Genomic DNA, 20,684 nt, shown 5'->3' with positions numbered 1-20,684 from the left:
GTGTGTGTGTGTGCGTGTATGAGACAGTGATAGAGAGAGAGAGGGATAGATAGAGAGGGAGAGAGAGAGAGAAAGAGGAAAAGGGAGATCATACTTTATGAAATATCGCTGCCAAGGCAAAATGGAGTCACCCGCGCGAAAATGCATGATTTATTGATATCCCCGTTGTCCAGGTAATACTCTCTATACATGACTATACAATGGTGAGATAGGCTTAACGGACGACTTAACTACTGCTCTCGCATCAAGATATTGTGTACGATACCGGTTATAAGGACAAACATAAAATCTATCTCCTCGTACACTCACGCGCTATTTTGTAAGCAGGGTATTTCATTTCACAGAAATTACATGATCACGGATCTCTCTATAGATTGTTATCCATGTAATTTATCTATATAGCTACCAGATTGTCGCCATTGCTGGTTACCGTTATGGTTTGCGTAGACCTCAATCGGCATTAACACCACCGAGCATTTTATTTTTCAATGGCGTGTGTATTGTAGTCTTGGGCCTAGTCGTATTTTTCAAACACCCACCTCGATTGTAGTGATACTGGTATCCAGTTCAGCGGTTGGCACGGTCTTCACCTGAGGTAAAAATCTGGCGGGATGCCACAGTAAGTCCCCGAGAGCTTTGGATGCTGACCGCACACTAACACACCCCCTGTGGGCTCTGGAGCCTTAGGTTGATGCGTTCCTTGCTGAAAAAAAAATGTGAAGAAAAAAAAAACTACCCTGCACGGACGGAAGATGGGGAAAAGAGTCTCTGGAGCGCAGAATGCCTCCGAGCAATGTTTAGCTGCCAGGTATTGTGGGCTGTCTCTCCACGGGGTTAAGATGATGGGAAGATGCTATCCAACATCGTTCGCCTGAGCGTGTATCGGCCGACCTTATTTCTCCCTGTCTGCTTAACTGCGTCGCCAAATTGCGACATCAGAACCGAGCTCGGTGTTGCTGAAAGCGTGCATCTATTCCATATAGAGCAGCTCAATCCTCCTATTCTCCGCGGCACGATGTTGCCTATTGTACCAACGTCAGTTGGCGCGCTACGAAACACGGGGGTACGTTCCACAGTGCGCTAATGCAATTGACGATCAATGAAAAATCAACTGTTCCAGTCTGTGACGTCAGCGAGATGTAACACGCCTGATTGGTCGGTTGAGTGATGTGCAGGCGGCGTGCCAGAACGATTCCGATGAAGAAAATGTAGTAATATGATTTATGCCGAGCAGACGATGAAATTCGAGCACCTACTCCAGCCCCCGATCCACACTAAGTGTGCAAAATGCATCCGCTACACCAAGTATGATAAAATCGAACGAAATTTCGTTCCATCCACTACTTTATACTGGGTAGCACAATTTGGGAACGTCTTGTTTCCTCTTATCACAGGCATTGTGCCGTCTCATGTTTGTTGACGGAGCGTGGTTAGTGGTCAGCCTTTCCTTCTCGAACACATTAGCACGTTACATTATGATTTGTGCCAGTCAAACGAACTGGTTAACAATGATCGTTTTCAAAAATATATCACGAGTCCATAATGGAAATAATCAAGTGTTTGAAAGAAATCTACGGAGTCAGGAGAAGTTAGTGTTAATATGTGTACAGCTCATTGCAGCGCTGTCAATCTTAATTTCTGACGTATAATTGAACTTGTCTGCATCAATTTTTAAGCAAGGACCACAAAATTCAACACGTAAGTATGACAATAGCATTGTCTGTTCGAATAATCTAGGCTGATTACCGAAAATATCTTTACAGGACTTGGAACCCATCTTGGTCCGTGGATTTGATCAACAACAAGCCAACGGATGCTGACGGAGAGAAAAATAACTGATTTACTGACTAGAGGAAGTCGACAAAAGACACAAAGAAATTTATAGGTCCCTACGGGAATTTGGCAAATGATACTGGAGCAACCTACGAGTAGATGGCGTTACAATACGCTTGAGTTTTCTTTTATCATTATTATTATCATCATTCTTGCTTCTTCCCGCAGAGGGCAGTATTTCCAAACAGATGAACGAGATAAGGGCGCGTTGTGAACGGGGAAGCAAGAAGAAACGAATTCATGCTCGTGTGACATATAGCGGGAAACAAGTGCTCTGCATAAAAGTTTACCCCCCTCCTCCTCCTAAAGCGGAACAATTCTTGGGACCTGACATGTAGTAGTGAAACACTAAGTCTTGTTCATAGCAATACTGTGGTTTTAAGGTGACTTGGAATTTTTGTTTAAATTCTTAAGATTTTAATCTTGATAAGCTTTGATTCTTTATAATAGCCACATATATTTATGGATATGAGGACATGGAGATAAATACATAAAAGATAGATATAGACATAGGTGGATGGATGGATAGATAGAAAGATACACAGACAGCAGCATGAAAGGAAGCGATTAATCTCACAAATAAAAACAACAACGACACCCCACCCCCCCCCCCCCCCAAAAAAAAAAAAAAAGAAATCTCCACGCCAATATTTATTTTCACGGAGCCATGTGCGGGCATTCCTTCCTGCCTATTCAATACGATTATTTTCAAGTATGCACATAGCGCCATTCTTTGAACTGAACAAAATGAAGATGCTGAGAATATGAAGGTCAAAAGCCATTGCACTGCTCACACACAGAATAATGCGGTCTGTCAAAAAACAAAGAGTGGGCGGCACACCTGCCTGGTATGACGAGACTCAGAATACCTCCAATCATCGTTTGAGGTACTGAAGATAGTTCAAGATGGAGAAGGATAAGAGACGGATGGGAATGAAAATAATTAGGATTTCGATAGACCCCCCCCCCTAAAAAAAAGAATAAATTTTGTGCAGAGATGGTATAATAATAGATAAGAGATGGTGTGCGGCATAAATTTGAATTTAAAATCAACTTAAATTTGAATTTAACTGAGGTATATCTATTATCATGTTCCTTCTTATGAGTTTACATACCATTTGCTGACATGCCCATAAAATGGAACTAAAGGGTAAGGGGTTCAACCCCCATCCCACTCGTCCCCCGTAAATCCTCCACTGCACACATATATACGTAAAATAGTTTAATACATGTGATACACGCATCATAAGATCACAGCGCATGTGCCAGTGCTGTATATCTGTATTCAGCAGGTTCAGAGCAAAATATCGCACCCATCTGGATGAAAAATTTAGCATTCTTTTATTACAAAAAAGTGCATTCATTTTATCCTTTAAAAGATTCATTAAAGTTCATGTTTTTGCGATGCAATTTCGCTGTACAGGAGCTATACAGGAACTATACTCATCTACCGATTTACTGAATTGTATATCGTTGAAATCACAATAGAATTGTGTCAACTCTAAAGCAAGTATATACCCACTCATGCTGAATCTGTCAGGAATAAAGACAATACCAGAAAGCCATTGAGATGTCATTCACATGTCTCGATTTTGGCGAGCACTGAGCCAATGTTTATCTTTAGCCCATTTATATCCACGTCATGGACTAGACTTGTTGACGACAAGAAACGCAGAAATAAAACAGAATCTAATGCTTGGCGACAGCAAAGCAAGAAACCAATCCAAGATTATATAGTAAAAAAGCCATTACAAAGCCTCGGACAAATACAAGCAAGCGAACAGACAAACAAAAACTGGTAATACTCCTCCAATCTTCGCCTGACGAATATTGCTGGCTAAGAGGTTTTTGGTCTAAGCAGTCTCGAAGTTATGAGAAATAGCATCGTACTCCCATAACGAAGAGCCGAATGAGGAGGCTCCTTGGCGGACAGCCAAAAGCTATGAAGTGTAACTTCTACAGGTGGAAGTCCGAAGTCGGTAATCGGTCGTTCCTGAATAAATACCTTTCGATGACGTGACAGACCGCTCAGATAATTTCTCAGAGGTTGTACCAAACAAAGGGGTATCCACTCTGTACAGGAACGGTTTATGTTTGAAAAAAAAAGTTTGCTATATTCGTTAACATTTGTTTAAGGGTGTCACATTTCCGGTTCATTGACAGCTGTGTTTCACTTGGACCCCGATTATCTGGATTTCACTGAAAGTCATGCGAAAGTTTATTGATAATCAAGTTAATTGATAATACTGATATCTAATCGTCAATCAATAGTAACTAACAATGAAACACTACCAAATGTGTAGTCTAAGGACCACTCTCCGAAGCATAAATTCAAATAAAGGTTATATTATTTCTTATCAAATTATGGATATTATTGGCAGCAGTTGTTTTTTTTTAATAAGCATCTCAAACATTAGACTCACTTCAGCTGCTTGTTTACTTTATCCTCCTATAACATTTTACCCAAAATGACTTACAGATATGAATCAGTGGAATGGGCTCGGGCAAGTTTTATATAAACGTTGTAATACTCATCAGGGGGCAGCAAGCAGGATTTTCGGGATGCGATAAAACAAATTTGAGCAGGATTGATTCATTAACTTATAAACTTAGAGGAAACAACATTCTTCTCTTTTGTAAAGATATTTTTCACTTTCAGAGTGAACCTCTGTATAGTCTACAACAAAGCGTGTTATGGGGGTTGGAGTTGACATTAATGTTTATATATAAACTAAACTTGGCAAAAAAAAACCAATTAAAGACGTCAAATGGCGTAAATAGTAGACATAAATTATGGGTAAACGTGGAATATTTCAGTTGAAATATAGTGCAGCATATGTGTATAAATGAACGCGGTATAGGAAACAATCTGACACTGACTGAGTGAGCACTATTGAAACTCTTTAACATTAACGATGACTAGAAACTACACAATTTCTATCAAAAAAAAAAGAGACAAGCAACATTTCATCACCAAACACTATTTAGTCTGCACAATGCAACCACCGACAAAATTGTCCAGTGCCATTCATTTCTTATGATTATCAAGCACAAGCAGTGGCAATTGCTAAGCCTTGCCGATTATTCAATCCTTTTTTTTTCTCAATGCGGTAATACTTTGTTCTAATCCCTTACTTTTGGATCTTTTGTGGTATTACTTTAACCAGTAGCCTATTAACCAGTATCTATACGAGAAGTAAATAATTATATATATATATATATATATATATATATATATATATATTTCATTTTGCGCTAACATCGGTATTTTTCCTCAGAGAGCTTTTAACCTTCCTCTATACATCTTATAAACGCACGTGAACATGATCAAAATGTCAATAAGTAACATCGCTCAAAACACAAAGTTCAATTTTTAACTCGTGATCAGTTGGTTCTCCTAAATCTATTACGTCGCATGGAATAATAATAGGCGATACATACTAATGAAACAAGAAAAGTGACATTGTGAAAGCAATTGATAGCAGTCTGCTACTTTTGTGTGCCTGTTTGTTTGTTTTGTCTCGTTTTTTTTTTTTTTGGCAACTCCAAAGCATCGAAGCTCCTATTTTTAAATACTGAAACAAGATTATTAGCATGTGATCTAAAGATGCGGTTATGTATGCTTTTTCTGTTAATGTTAAGGATTATACTTGTCCTTTTGTACTCAAGTCATTCATCAACGAATATGTATAAGGTCATGTTGTTTGGAAAATGCAAAAATAGAATAAAACGAAAAGAGTAAATAAAAGGTAATAAGTTAAAATGAAATGATATATACATAAACATCAATTCAAGCCATATATGATATATGCGACGCCCATCTCAACTTTGGCGGTCTACTCACGTAATTATACTCAAACGTATTGACGACGCATTTCCGCTGCTTCGAGTCAGCATCAGAATTTACGCTTGCGTGGTTTGTTGTTGTGGTTGTCACTGTTGTAGTTGTGGCAGTGTGATCACGTGAGGGCGCCTGTGAAATCGAGTAATTACGAACATCGTACAGGAGAGAAACAAACAGATCTGAAATTATTTGTCCGTACATAACACACTTACAGAACAGCGCGGATAAGGTTGACAGTCAGCACCGAGATGACAAACTAATCGATAATAACATATCTATCACCATTTAAGGAATGACGTAATATTAACATTTGCCTATTCCTGCATGCCTGATGCACCTAAATCGTGTTAGCATTATATGGCGCATTATATTTTAAGCGCAGAAAATCCATGTGCAAAAAATTGTGAGGGACCAGAAAAAGAAATTCACTCTTCGCAATCGAAATAACATGTGTAATCGATACATTGCAACGTAAAAGTCATGGACATGTAAAATTTCAAGAATAAGCACTCATATTCAACAGCGGAAGGAATAAGAGTGACACAAAGCGTGTTAGCGTCAAGGCCAAAACCGGCAAAGCGCAAAGCAAGGTTGGCGGTATTGCCATCTCTTCTGGAAGTTTCTGGTCAGCTATCAAAACTGTATTTGGTTTAATTTTATGGGACAATACATGCAAGCTCCGGTGCACACTGTTCGAATACGCTTTTATCATCATGGTAGCTTATAACCTTCTTCAGACACTCATGGAAGCGGCTGCTAAATTTGCAATCAGTTTTCAGTTTGCCTTTTTGAAAATCAAAAGAAGGTAACGGCAGTTAGACATGTTTTTTATCCGGGTGATTTTATTTTTCTTTCGTATTCGTGAAATTGTGGTAAGCGTCTCACCTACGGTGACAAGTAACCTTGGTCCATCCCGTGGATGATACCATCCCATATCAAGTTTTCTGAATATTAGCACATTTACGGCACCCTAAAATCATGATCTTTTCCTGTATGGTAAATGCATGAAGTTTGAAGAGCTCCGCAACAAAAGCTGAGGTGTCTCTAAAAATTTGATTCAAGAAATACGACCACTAAGAATAGCAATTCGGATGCACAACAGCCCATTCTGTTGCATTCATTTAGCATGACAAATTGGAAAACAGAAATGGCGGCGTCCATTCCATAATCTAGAGACGTTCCTTTGCTTTTCCTTCCAAGTCGTGGTTATATCACTAGAAGTATATGCCCATTTGTTCTCAACATTAACATCTTATATTGTAATTCCCTGCTAGCCATATGAACACACTGTGACTATCATATTCTACTGTGTTCTATAGATAGATTTATCTTACATCGTGAAACACACTTCCACCAGTACAGAAACATCAGTTAACACGCCCGCATCGCGACATGTGGTATGTCAAGTTTGTATTAAGTTCACGTTTGTATTAAGTTCACTGTGACTGTCATATCTACCGTGTTCTAGATAGATTTATCTTACATCGTGAAACAAACTTCCAACAGTACAGAAACATCACTTTATACGCCCGCATCACGACATGCGGTATGTCAAGTTTGTATTAAGTTCGCGACAGCAACCTGTACACTGCACCCTCCTTTGAGCACGTGTGGAATCCTGCACTTAATCATGTTAACCGTATCAGCATCACCAGTTTAAAGAAATCCTCGCATCTCACAGCCGGTTGTTGCTGGTATCATTGGAGTCAAGAAGAAATAGGTCACTCATACAGAAGAGTGTCCAAGACAAGTTAAACTACATCCCGGCGCATCCCACCATCTGACAAGTTCTCTCTTTATGAATTGCCCCATCTACGGCCGTACAGTGATGATTTTTGTTACGGGACAGTTCGTCACGGGATCCCGCGGTCAATGTCGCTTGGCGTTAAGGCATTCTATGGTCCAGTATTTACTGCACTTTATTCAAATTCGAATGGAATCTTTATTGAAGCATTCTATTCAAATGGCCAGGTTGAACTGAACATTATTAGTGTGGCAATTCCCCTTGGAAGAACAACCGAACGTCGGTATCGTGCCAGCAGCTTTAATTGATTTTTTTTTTTTTGTGAACACGAGGTTATAGCAAGCATGGAAACTGAGCATTTTTCAGGCAGTATAATACCAACCTTGATGATTAACCGAAGATGCATTCCCTTCTCTAGCTTACATTGTCATACAAGCTTGAACTACGTATTTTGAAATATTAGTAACTTTAATCACACTCAAATTCATCCAGCAGTATCAATAATGCCATCTTTTATGAGTACATTCATGACATGTTCCAAAAGCTTTGTATTAGTAACCACGAAGGAATTAGGATAGATAAAGTAGACAAAAGTAGATTATCTCAGGAAGGAGGAGAGATTTCTGAGCAGCTGGCTGGGTGCATGGGCATCTATTCAATAAGAGACAATAAGAGATGATCTCAATATAAATCATCTGACCAGAGGGATGTAATGAAAAGATCTGTTGATAAATGGGTGACTAAAAGTAGACAGATAAACCATAATCGATACTATCGATGAGGAGACTACGAGCTGAGAGATGAAAAGCAATATAGACTCGCCAATTACTAATGTTCCTCGCATGAGGGCAGGCTTCTCTTCTGACGTGATTCTTTTCGATCTGTTTCCTATACCACGTGATCAAATTCGCGTGAATACTAAGCAGTAGGTGCCTGTCCATCCGATGGTGAAGGGGCATATATTGGGGAAGAGTACTGCTATTCAAGTACTTCACTTCTCTTTTTTATTGTTATTTCAAAGCAAACACTACAACAGCGTATATTCGTAATTGTCATGCTTATTATCAGTGTTGTTATAATTATTGTTGTCATTGTTATTCGCAATTTTTATGTTACGTTTTGCTGGAGAAAAGAATAAAGATAACATGATATGAATTGAATTGAATGGAATTGACTACTGGAATTTGAAAGGAAGCATTCAGGGAAAAAATTCCGACGGCCTAAAACTTTTTGAGTTTTGTGCAATTGTTTTTTGTTTTGTCTTTTTTATCAGTTGTCTTGTTGAAGCACATGATCCTCAGGTGTGGGTCAAATGCCGTGTATCACTCTCTTCTCTCTCTCTCTCTCTCTCACACACACACACACACACACACACACACGCACACACACATACATACAAACACAAACACACACACAACAGCGCATCATTGTGACTGTCCTTATCAATGATGCAATTTACCACGAACACTTTCTTTCGCTGCCGAATTCAAATTATATCCTTGCGGCGGGACCTGCGTGCATGGAGCCCGACAGTAATTCCACTCCGCTGCCAATATAGAGCCAAGCCTGTCCTCCCACGGGTTTTAACTACTGATTGAGGTTTGTTCCATGTCGTGGTGTGACGGAATTCCATCAATGAAAACCACGCTGCTAATGAGTCAGGTATAATGCTTTGATATTTTGTGGCTTGACACTAATTCCGTCAGTGGAAACCAACGAAGGCAATTTGCATGCTGATGGGATTAATAATTCACAGGAAGTTCCATTCCGAAACGTCTTGTTTAAAGTAACTTTCCTTCTTTTACAGCCGACGTACGTCTTACTGTATGCCTGTACGTGTGCGTGTACGTATGCGTGAGCACGTGTTTCATGCATCTGAATAAATACAATGAAACAATAATTACATTTTCATAATGCTTTTTCAAACCATAAGCTGTTTCATATCATTTACATCATAATCATTATCTATAGCGCAGCTACTATTACATTATCATTTATTTTCAGGTTACTTTAAATATACACAGTAAATGATTATACAGGAATACCTATGGCATAAATTTATCTGCACATGAATTGGACAGAAATGGACACACATATAATATATACGCAGAAATGATGGCAGATTTATACATATAATCTAGGAAGAGTAAGCTTAGGGGAGAGATGTGTTCGATATCATGTGAAGACATTCACAAAAAAAGACAAAATTAGTATGAGAAATCTAAATGATTTTTTATATCAGGCGTTAAGACCCAGGAATCAACTTGACGAAAAACCTCAAATGAAACTTCCTTGAAATGACTTTGTGATCCTTTTTAATGGCCTTGTGCAGTTTTTCTCGATGGGGAGGGGGGGGGGGGCTTGGTAAATTTGAGATAGATGTCCTGCCAAAGTTTGATTTACAGATGATTGTTTGACAAAGTAGTATATAGTTCAATTCAAGATTCTGCTGCCTGATTAAAAAAAAAAATCGATGTTAATCAAGGGGGGGGGGGGAACAAATATGCTAACATGTAAAATTTATGAAAGCCATGCCGTTAACTCTCAAGAGATTTATGAACGAGTGTCACATTCCAACAAATCGTTCTCGAGGGGATATCGTTAGAAACGTAATGGCGATGGAAAACATATGGTAGACAGGTCACGATTATAATAACTATTTATGTCCTTTGCTTCATTTCTCCTTGTGATTCCCAATATTCGACGTATTAAACATATATATAATAAATAATATATGATATATATTATACAATATTCAATATATAATACATGATATATAATATATGATTATAACATATGATGTATAATATATAAAGAATATATATATTACATGGGTATATATGATATGTAAGACGCCTGCATATGTCATTAACAGCCCAATCACAATTATAAAGTGAAGCTTTCTCAGCTAGGATAGTAACCTTGACCTACGCGAGCTTGCAAGGTGACGTGGACATAATTCTCATGGTAGCGATTTTAATCAGATCATCCTGCATATTTCAGCTTGTACAGTCCTTCCACAAGGTTAAGCGAGACATATTCGCATCTGTGCTATCTTCATTAGATGTCAACCCATTGGTAAACCTCTAAGACAGCAAATAGACATCAAATCCTGTATATATCCATGCTTCTTGACATTCACCTGTGTGCTTGTATGCGCTATTAACATAATGTACACAAGAATATAATTATATATATTTATATCATGTGTGTATTGCGTATGTATTTCATGTAATACATAATTAGAGATAAGTATGTGGGCGGTGTGGATATTGTTATTGCATCTGCAAGCACTTGGCAGTTTGCATCTTTTCTTCCAATATATCATCATTAATTTGCCATATATACTAACAATGTTTATTCTTATCATATCCTTACAAAAATATAAAAATAAGAGAAATGTGGATATAAGAATATAAGTTACAGATGCGCACTATATTGTAATGTTTTTGTCACTAACTTAATCTGACAACCTTGGCGCAACTGCATCCAAATCGGTAATATTTTCTCTTGTTCAAACCTTATTCATGTGTTTGTCCTGAAACTCCAATGAGTCCTTGGCTTTCGTCCAGAAGTCGAAACATCTGCAGCAGATCAACAGATCTTGTATTGATTTTTTTTTTTAATACAAGTCGGTCCAACTTGCCGAGGGCTGCTTGATTAAAGTTGGGAGGCGGGATTTTGTTGGATATGAATTCTGCTCACTGTCAGTCAGTCTAAGGCCTGTAGGTGGCGCTCTTCATAGATAGGAACGGCACAGAGCAGGTAAATGTATCAGTGGGCGTTGGTCTTACGTTGCACTTAACGACTGTTAATTTGCGGGGGCACATCTGGGGGGTGTTTCATGAAGCAACTTGTCAGTAATTTTCACTGACAAATTTGCTATCAGCCAATCAGACGCAAGGATTTCAGTAGCTTTTAACAGTTGTCAGTGTAAATCACTGACAAAAAGTTTCATGAAACGGTCCCCTGTTTTGTTCTATTTTGGTTTGGGTTTTTTTATGATGCAGGGCGATTGAAAAGGCACCACGGTTCTATTTGCTAAAGAAGAAGAAGAAGCAGAAGAAGAAGAGGAGGAGGAGGAGGAAGAAGAAGAAAATAAAGGTTGTAATGAATAGTTCAGGATAAAACACTCCCTTATAAAAAGGGTTTATGATTAGAATGTTTTGATATGATCATTCATTTTGTCACAAGACATGTTTATCGACTTAATAAGTCATAATGAAATTTTCATTATCCCATGCAGAGTTTCCTAGAAAGTGGGTAATCGACAATTGATTGTAGTCATGGTGGTCTTCTTGAGTTACAAAGGGCTGTATTGGATTGCAGAATTATTGCAGCATGCAATATCAAAAATGATTGCAAACTGCCTGATTTCCCCCGGGGTTTTCGACAAGAGTAATTCTATGCTATCGTGAAAAAAAAAATCTAAGATCACGGAAGAGAAGCTCTGAACGTTGGCATAAGATGCTTGGTCAGCGACTCGCACAATCACAACAGGGCCATGCAACGTGAAAGAGAAATATCAAGGCAAGATGACTGCGGAACAAATCAACATACAAACTGCTACATGAAATGAAGGCATGAAAATAGGCCGGGAATTGCACAGATGTGGACAGGGGAATAGTCTCATATTTTGTTTACCACTCGATCTACCTATGAAATGTCAACAGATATAACAATAATGATAATATGAGTAGTACCCCCATGGGATGTGCCAGAAAATGAAGAATGAACGCTAGCAGGGGGAACAGACAGAATGAAGATTGGCTATCAATCATGGGACACAACAGATTCCAAAAGAGGAACGAATGTCCCGCTGTCTCACAGATAAATCATCCCCAACCTGTCAGTATTTCCCAAACAGTACACCCAAGAAAATAGGTTCACTTCGGAGGAGCGCTTTATACTTGTCACGTGTTGCATAATCACGAACAGCAGGGTTGATATCAGAATGGCGGTAAAACAGGATTGATCCCAAACATTCACGACGTGCATTAACCGCAATAGGTGAAAACGGACAGTAGATGGACACGGAGAATATAGTTTCCTATGATTTCTATCACTTCCGAGCGGGCTGATATATCATTCAGTGTTACTATAATTACGGTTAAGTAAAAGAACCACTGTGAACGTACTGACTGTGTGTTGGGCGGGGGCGGGGGGGGGGGAGAAGAAATAACACTCCATCGAATGAAAAAGAGTGACGCTTGATCGCGTACGTGGCGAAAAGAGATAGAATATCCCACAACTATCGGGGCTGTAATTATCTTGAAAGCTTATTACTCTCGCTTTATGATGGAGGCACCCGATGAGTGGAAGGGTTCCCCCTTTTTTTTGGCGGCCATTCAGACGGCTCTCAGTCTCCTCAAGTCCTAAGTCACTACTCCCATGTTTAACGACGGTAACGCCAAATCCCACATTCTCCGTTTTCATTTCCGTGTGTATCTTGGGAGGGGGCGCGTTTATAAATGCGTGTATATAAACTCTGCATTCTTCACTGTTCACTTGTGACATTGTTGGCGAACTTGAGAGATCACAGGAGGCCGACAGATTACAAGCTGATTTCAATGTGTGTGTGTGTGTGTGTTTGTGTGTGTGTGTGTGTGTGTGTGTGTGTGTGTGTGTGTGTGTTTGTGCGTGTGTGTGTGTGTGTGTGTGTGTGTGTGTGTGAGGGTGAAAGTGAAAGTGTCTGTGTGTGTGTTCTTATATTTTCCCTTAATCATCTGAGTGAGGGCAATTACCACATGGCGGTGCGTAGTCTAGCCTTGGAAAAAGAAAGCTTCGAAAAAAGGCGGACCGTTACTTCCAGCACCACAGATAGTTGCATTTGCATGTCAGTTATTATCCTTCGGAGTGTAGCAACGACACGTAACTTCAAGTAGGACGGAAAGGACGGTACACTTCTTTCTAGTCAACAGCCTATTTGTGTATGTCGTATATGGTATACATGGTATCATATCATAAGAGTGTCTTAAATATAGAACATTCCATTTTGATGATGTGCTGGATATAGGCCTACCCTTATCATAAGCTGTCCCTAACTATCGGAAAGTGCGCCCGATACATCCCCGAGAAAGCAAAACCCAACATGACTAAACAATGCATGCAAACTTTATTCCAAACACGAACAGGTGACTTGAAAATAGAACCTCTTTACCAAGTCCACATGGTCCCTCCTCAAAAAAAGTCACTAATATCTCATATTCTTTTGTCATTTTAGATATTGAAAGGTTTACTATACCACACATGAACTACTATCAGACTATCATTACCCCACCACTACTACTACTACTACTACTGCTACTACTACCACTACTACCATGACTATAACTAACTCTAATGCTACTGCTATTACTACTACTTCTACTACTACTACTTCTACTACTACTACTACTACTACTACTACTACTTCTTCTACTACTACTACTACTACTACTACTACTACTACTACTACTACTTCTACTACTACTACTACTACTACTACTACTACTACTACTACTACTACTTCTACTACTACTACCACTACTACTCAACTGGACGGACTTATCCGTAATCGAGTACACAGATGCCTTGCCAAATATATCTAACCCATGTCCCAATATCTGATGCAATGCAATCAGTTAATACTGATAGGTAGTTCATTTTATATTAACAAAAATGTTTAGTATAGTCAAGAACTTACAGTCTACCAAGTATAAAATCCGGAGAAGAATCCAGTTTCATTGTGTGCTCTTTGTCTCTCTCATGCATTTCTCTCACTAGTCATAAAAAGGAAGAAAATAAAGACACTTTAAAAGAAGAGTAGAAAGAGGAAAATGTGTTGTAGAACAGAAAAAAAAATCCGGAATCAGATCTTATTTGGTGCAAACATCCGTTTGAAGTGGTGTGCCCCCCACACTTTTCATCGAGGTGCACAAATGGGTACATTTTTAAAGGGCAGTCATCTCTGACAAATTAGAAATATATATTTATATATATAAAGTTTGCACATCCAACATGATGTACTTAGTGACTGGAGTCATTATTTTCTACCATGGGCAAAGGCTAAGAAGCATACGAAATGATACCGCATTCCATGACTATTAGAATGAAATAATCATACATCGAGAGTCTAGTACACCCATAGACGGTGATAGAGTATAGATCAGACAGACAGATATAGAGCGAGAGAGAAAGGGGGGGGGGGGGGAGAAAGGGAGAGAGAGACCGGGAGCGCTCTATTGTGACTACCTAATAAGTTCTGGACATCTTTTCTTCTTATACTTTAGATTCTACTCACTGAGCACTGATATGATCAGAAATACATAACATTGAACCAATCTGAGATATCATTTCCGGAGATTTCGTGACGATAAACGAGTTGAGTCTACTTTCCCCGAAATATATTATCAAAATATGACAAATCCATATGGAATAATCAAGAAATACTCCATAACACATTGCCACGTTGCAATCAACAAGGGTAAGATTTAAGTTGGGAAAAGACTTATAACTGGAACCAAATCATCTATCTTCCGTAAGACATATGATATAGTATTTCACTGATACCTATGTGATGTGGTGCTAGCAATCCGTCTCGACTCGGCTGGGCAATCATTTATCCAGTTTCGATTACAGTGTCCTGCCTGATAATGAAAACTCATCCTTTCTCCCGGCTTTGCCCCCATTTAGGCCCCTCATTTATCTTCCTCTCATGGAGCGGGCAAGATTGATGCCGGGATGACTTACACTTCCCCTCTCCCAGTATTTGTCCTCTCCATCCGATTGTATAGCCAGCTGAGAGAATCGCTGTTGCGCTAACAGCAAGAAACAAGCTAGGGGGTAAAAAGAAACAAGAGAAATGGTAAGACGAATTCGCTGACCTTCATGATGGAGAACACTTCGAATGAGATGTGACGGATCAGCGAATTCCTGATTCATGACATGTCTCCGTGCTCAGCGGTTAGTTATCACATCGATACTAATACACGTCTGGTGATATTACCCATCGTCAAGCTCCCCTTGAAATGTAAAATCGCGGTGTCGACAAGCGCTCGGTCTGTAATCGCAAAGATTATACCAGTCTTATGAGATCAGTGAGCAGGATGCGATTTGTCTGCAATGAGTACGTAGTGACGTACCATGCGACTTAGACGTGATTACGATTCACTGTTTGATATAATTTTCAATGGCCGCAATGCACTCTATTTCTCTCTATGATGGTTGTGAGGATGTTTGCGACTTGTTTAAAACTACAACACGTCACACTGCGATGTATTTTAAGTGGCTGAAGAGGCACCCTGCGATTTTAACACACTTGCGATGCTCCGAATGCGAGTTGTCTTCAGCGCCCGCCATACAATGTGCTATGCATTTGCGACCGCCGCGACTCTCTTTGCGATTTGTTTACAATGACCTTGACGGATCCTCGATTCATCTACTAGTAATCTTCAATGACTGAAATGGTTGGGAGCACTCTGCGATTCATCTGTAATTGCTGCCGCCCACTTGCGATTGATATGCGATGGTTGCGACACATTCAGTGATTTTTCTGCGTTGGTATAGATGTGAATAGAAAAAAATAGACAATTAATTGATAAACAATTAAGTGCAAATGGCAAGGCCTAAGAGCATCTACGGTTTAAAATACAATTTTTTGATGGTATAAAATGGTCATGTTATATTTGAATTTGTAACCTGCAGATGACAGCGCATATCAAAATATGTCAGTGATATTACGAAAATGCGGAACTCCGAGCAATGATAATCGAGAGGTGCTCTATATTGAGGGTCATTTGCCGCTACAAACATTAAGGATCTTAAATATGTTCGACGGAGACAACAATACGCTCGTGCTCTGACAGATGGTCTCATGGGAGATGGAAGAAACTGTCAAAAACGTTTTTGAATTCCTCACTACAGCCGCTTCTTTCTACACGAGGTTTAAACTATACCGGACAATCCCGGCGTTGTGTCTACCTGCCGGTAATCATCATCGTCATGCGCGGCCGAGGGATTAGGATGATTTCGAGGCGGAACTCGATGTCGAGTTTAATTTCCTCGTTCTATAAAAACCAACATTGCCATGCAGTACTCATTTTGTGTAGCGTAACACAGTTTAGAGTATTGCTGCTGTAGTTGGTGTTTGTTGTTGTCTGACGAAAACGAAGCAAAAGTGTGTCTTTTTTTTTGGCGCATCTTTGCTGCATGCATACTCTGTTTGCCAATGTAGTGTTACCACCCTTTCAATTCTAAAATGCATTAGACACTTCATGTGCACAGCTTAATATGATTATTTACTAATGACGATTTCAACCGATAATTGGGACGGTATAAAAGTTTCCCTCAACTTATCAATAGTTCAAGAAGTCTATCGCGTTAGAAGATATCTTATATTGTAGCATGGTTAATGATAAGATATCGCGACATGTCAGGTCTAGCAGGGCAACTATGAATAGACTAGTTTCCAGCTTTCACACTCTGAAATTTACAGATTCATACACGTATTTGTGTATTATCTTATCCAAGGACATAGCAAGTTAAGAGCTGAAACTAAACAAAGCAGACATTAAAAAAAACAAGATGCACAAATATGAGGAGGCATCGCCGCTGCCGAATTAAAAAAAAAGAAGAAGCAAAACCGTCCTGCTCTTCTTCGAAATTTGATTCATCTAAAATTCGCCACCGGAGCAGACGCCCAGCATGACAATGAATTGCAGTCGAAGTTTCGACGTCGCGAATACGTACTACTTTCGCTTAGATTCCAGGTCGCGGTTAGTGACCTACCACGTACGCAGCAGCCTCGCGAGTTGAGAAAATGCGTTTCTCATGAATAGACAGGGGCGCTTTTGTCCATTTCAATTTCTCTCTTTCTCTTGCCAGAATGCAGGTATAATAAATCATAAAGATGATTAGAATGGTAATCTAAGTTTGCATGATTCGACCAAAATTACTTTAATACTTCGCTTCTATATTGGTAAGTGGAGAGGCCCAAAGAAATGAGATTTTTCCCCCTCACCGAAATGACAGTCGCCATTCTGCACCTATAATGGCATCGGCATGTAGGTTTCCATAGAGGATCCCCTTGGCACCTGCTTGCCGATCTTGAACACACGTGTTTGTGTTTAGAAAATAACTCATAGAAGAAACATGTTGCTTCTTCAAACCATTGACACTGAAAGGGGATGGGGATCGTGAGGGACGGAATCAAACAGACGGAATAACATGAGCGCATACGAAGTCACATTCTAGAGACTTGAGCATGCAAATACAAATTCTCGAACAAGCATGCCATTTGTACTGTCGGACATGGACACCGTGATGTTCACATTTGTGTACAGCCTCACGATGTATCTGCTATCATTGAACTCCGTGATAAGGCGACGACAGCTATAAACAACCTGTCTAGAATATGGATTAGATGTCAAGTCTCATTTCGCCTCACCATGTCTTCACTGCAGAAACGTATTCCGGAATGTTGTGACCTGTGTCTTAACGTCGATTCTTCAACTTCAAAACTTTTAACATTTCTTGATTTCAGCGCTGTCTTCTCGTTGTGACAGTTTGCTGGCAATCACATATTACATTTTGTTTCTGTTTTTTTTTTTTTCTGACGGTGATCAATCCTCGTTTATGTATTTAAAGGAATATACCATCAGGATCATTCGGCCTGAAGCCAGAGAAAGTAAAGGTTTTTAATCGACTATTTGTCAAACATCATTTCACATTTTGACTAATGGATATACAGACGTATGGGAATACTCTACAGAGACACAGGCAGATGTTCTCTACACATTCTACAGGATTTGATTGCGTTAAGCAAGATCTTATTATTATTACCATTATAATTATCATTATTATTATTATTATTATTATTATTATTATTATTATTATTGTTATCATTATTATTATTATTATCATTATTATTATCATTATTATTATTATTATTATCATCATCATCATCATCATCATCATCATTAATGTAAATCATACTTTCTTGTTATCCTGATGATGGATTGCAAATATATCAAATAAAGATAACAGCGTCAAAAAATCGCAAAGCATCACTTGTGATAAATCTAAATGTTCAAGCTTCTACCAACCTTTAATTGTAGTGGGCAAGCTTTCGTCCTACGCTTGCCCACTACAATTAAAGGTTGGTAGAAGCTTAAACATTTAAATTTATTGTCATCCCCAACCGATGAAAGTTTTTAGTATCATCACTTGAGATATGTATACATGAGGCAATATAATTTTGATCAGAACTGGAGAAACATGGCTGCATTAAAAATGGAACACTCAATTAATTAATCAATTGAAAAAGAAAACAACAAATAAAAGCATGACGTCAGATAGCTCGTCATACATTTAACATGTCACGTCAAATTTCAAACAACTGTTTTACCTGCCTTCACTTTTAGATTCAAACTTCTACTCCATATACTTCTTATACAACGGCTGGTTCACTAATGTTTGAGCAACTCTCTCATATATGCCCATCAACTTAAACATATGAATATGTAACCGTTGCTTCACCAACATCTCATTTACACATTATTAATAATGCACACATACACAAATACACAAATGAAGGAAAATGTTTCTTCCGCTGACATTCTGTATTTGTTCTGTATTACATACTTGAGGTGGCGCAGTAATCATAAACCTTATGATCTTACGGACTGATCTTTATATTGATGTTGGAATGGATGAAATTAGATTGAAGCATAGCGGAGTTTGAAAATTTATGCTGTCAATGTCAAGATGTAAGTGAATATGATATTATGTTGTTATTGTTATTTATGAAAAATAAATAAACGGGACCCCATTAAGAATAATTTCCTCCAGGCAGCACTGATATCAACGCATATTATGAACAGATCATACGATGTCAGTAAACAAATGACGCAATGCTAATAAACCATTTTCTCAAGGTCTATACATTAAGTATACAATTGTGTATTTAAAACTTTAATGGGCACGATCGAATCTCGAACATCTTCCTACAGATTTTCACTTTGTCGATGCATTTAAAAATCATTTGCATTTTTTACACAAAGAAATATCGATATTGTTTATATAATGGATGATTCAGCTCGGATTTATGGAAATGGATACATTGTTAAAAAGTGCCTCTTAAGGTTTTTTTTCCCAAGTGTTAGGTGGATTTAGTGAATGCAGCAATATCAGTATAGAACACGTCAATGAAACTTTGAGGAAGTTCGGATATTCCGTTTTTAAGTTTTGGTGCCGCCATTGCTGGATAAGAAAATGAAAATAGGTGATGTCACAAAAGTGAAACGTATAAAGAAAATTCCACATATAATGATTTTTCTAGGATAATGAAAGAGGGACTTGACTTTTCGCCTTCAGAAGGCAGGAGAATAGCATTATCCTTGTTTATGTATGTCACTTATAAAGAGAGGGAATATATACTTTACGTGATATATCAATTTTACGAAATTCTCCTTATATCATATTCATGTCGTTCAATATCATTATTGTGCATGACATTAAATTGTGTTGCAGTATTTTTATTCAGCAATGACTCCATATTGCTTTCACAAAAAAACTTCAAAGATTCATGACCCTTTGAACGGATTGTCACATTTTCCTCAAACTTTACTTATGTCTGTTTTTTCCTATAGTATTTCTGCATTCACAGAATTCACATAATATAAATCTGGGGGTACATTTCCCCTTAACTCGGAGTCGTCTTTTTGACGGAAACGAGCAAACGGATCAAGACAGAGGCATTCAGAGTCAACCGCAGAGTTAACAAAGATAGATGGCGTAAACCCGCCGTCTTCGTACAGGTCAGCAACTCGAGCCAACCGTCTCCGATTCAGAGCGTATGTGCAATTTTAGATTCGTCGACGACGTGAAATTAAGTTTGTTTTGGTTTGCCTAATGAGCTCGTCAATGCTTTCTGAGCTCTTAATTCTTATCGTCCGTCAGTCGAAGGCGACTGGGAGATCGTCATTCCGACTGTGTGGAACGAGACGTCGTGACGCCTGACTTGGCCAAGACAATATAATCAGCATCACGTTCCCCGCTGTATGCGGATAAGAAGGGAAAGGAAAAGTAAATGCATCCCGAGTGATTTCGACTTTGGGTCGTCCAGTCTTATGATTTCGTAGTTTGTTTGCTGTTTTCATTTTTTTTGGAAAGACTAGGTTTTGTGCGGGCATTCACCCTGTTGAGATCAACCACGGTACTGGAGGTAGGCCCAGTAGCTATATAGAGTGGCTACTGTTTGACACAAAGGTCAGAACATGATAA

The 20,684-nt window shown here is 38.8% G+C and overlaps 1 protein-coding gene across 2 annotated transcripts in view; it reads right to left on the bottom strand.

Moving 5' to 3' along the window:
* LOC139731056 (GTP-binding protein Di-Ras2-like) overlaps positions 1-20,684 on the bottom strand; it is a 96,988-nt gene that overhangs the window by 53,323 nt on the left and 22,981 nt on the right. Inside the window, exon 1 of one of the 2 annotated variants that reach the window (XM_071641936.1) lies at positions 540-1,011. The exons of the other annotated variant lie outside the window; for it this stretch is intronic. The gene's annotated coding sequence lies outside the window, so the exon portion shown is untranslated. Of the gene's footprint in view, positions 1-539; positions 1,012-20,684 lie in introns of those variants that run through there. 2 annotated transcript variants of the gene reach the window in all.

Source organism: Diadema antillarum, unplaced genomic scaffold (genome assembly GCF_040938485.1).
Source record: "Diadema antillarum isolate AM-2024a unplaced genomic scaffold, OU_Dant_1.0 seq00000355_RagTag, whole genome shotgun sequence".
In the NCBI taxonomy this organism is placed as follows: Eukaryota; Metazoa; Echinodermata; class Echinoidea; order Diadematoida; family Diadematidae; genus Diadema; species Diadema antillarum.
The sequence above is the reverse complement of the archived record's forward strand: the minus strand, read 5'-3'. Positions and strand labels throughout refer to the sequence as shown.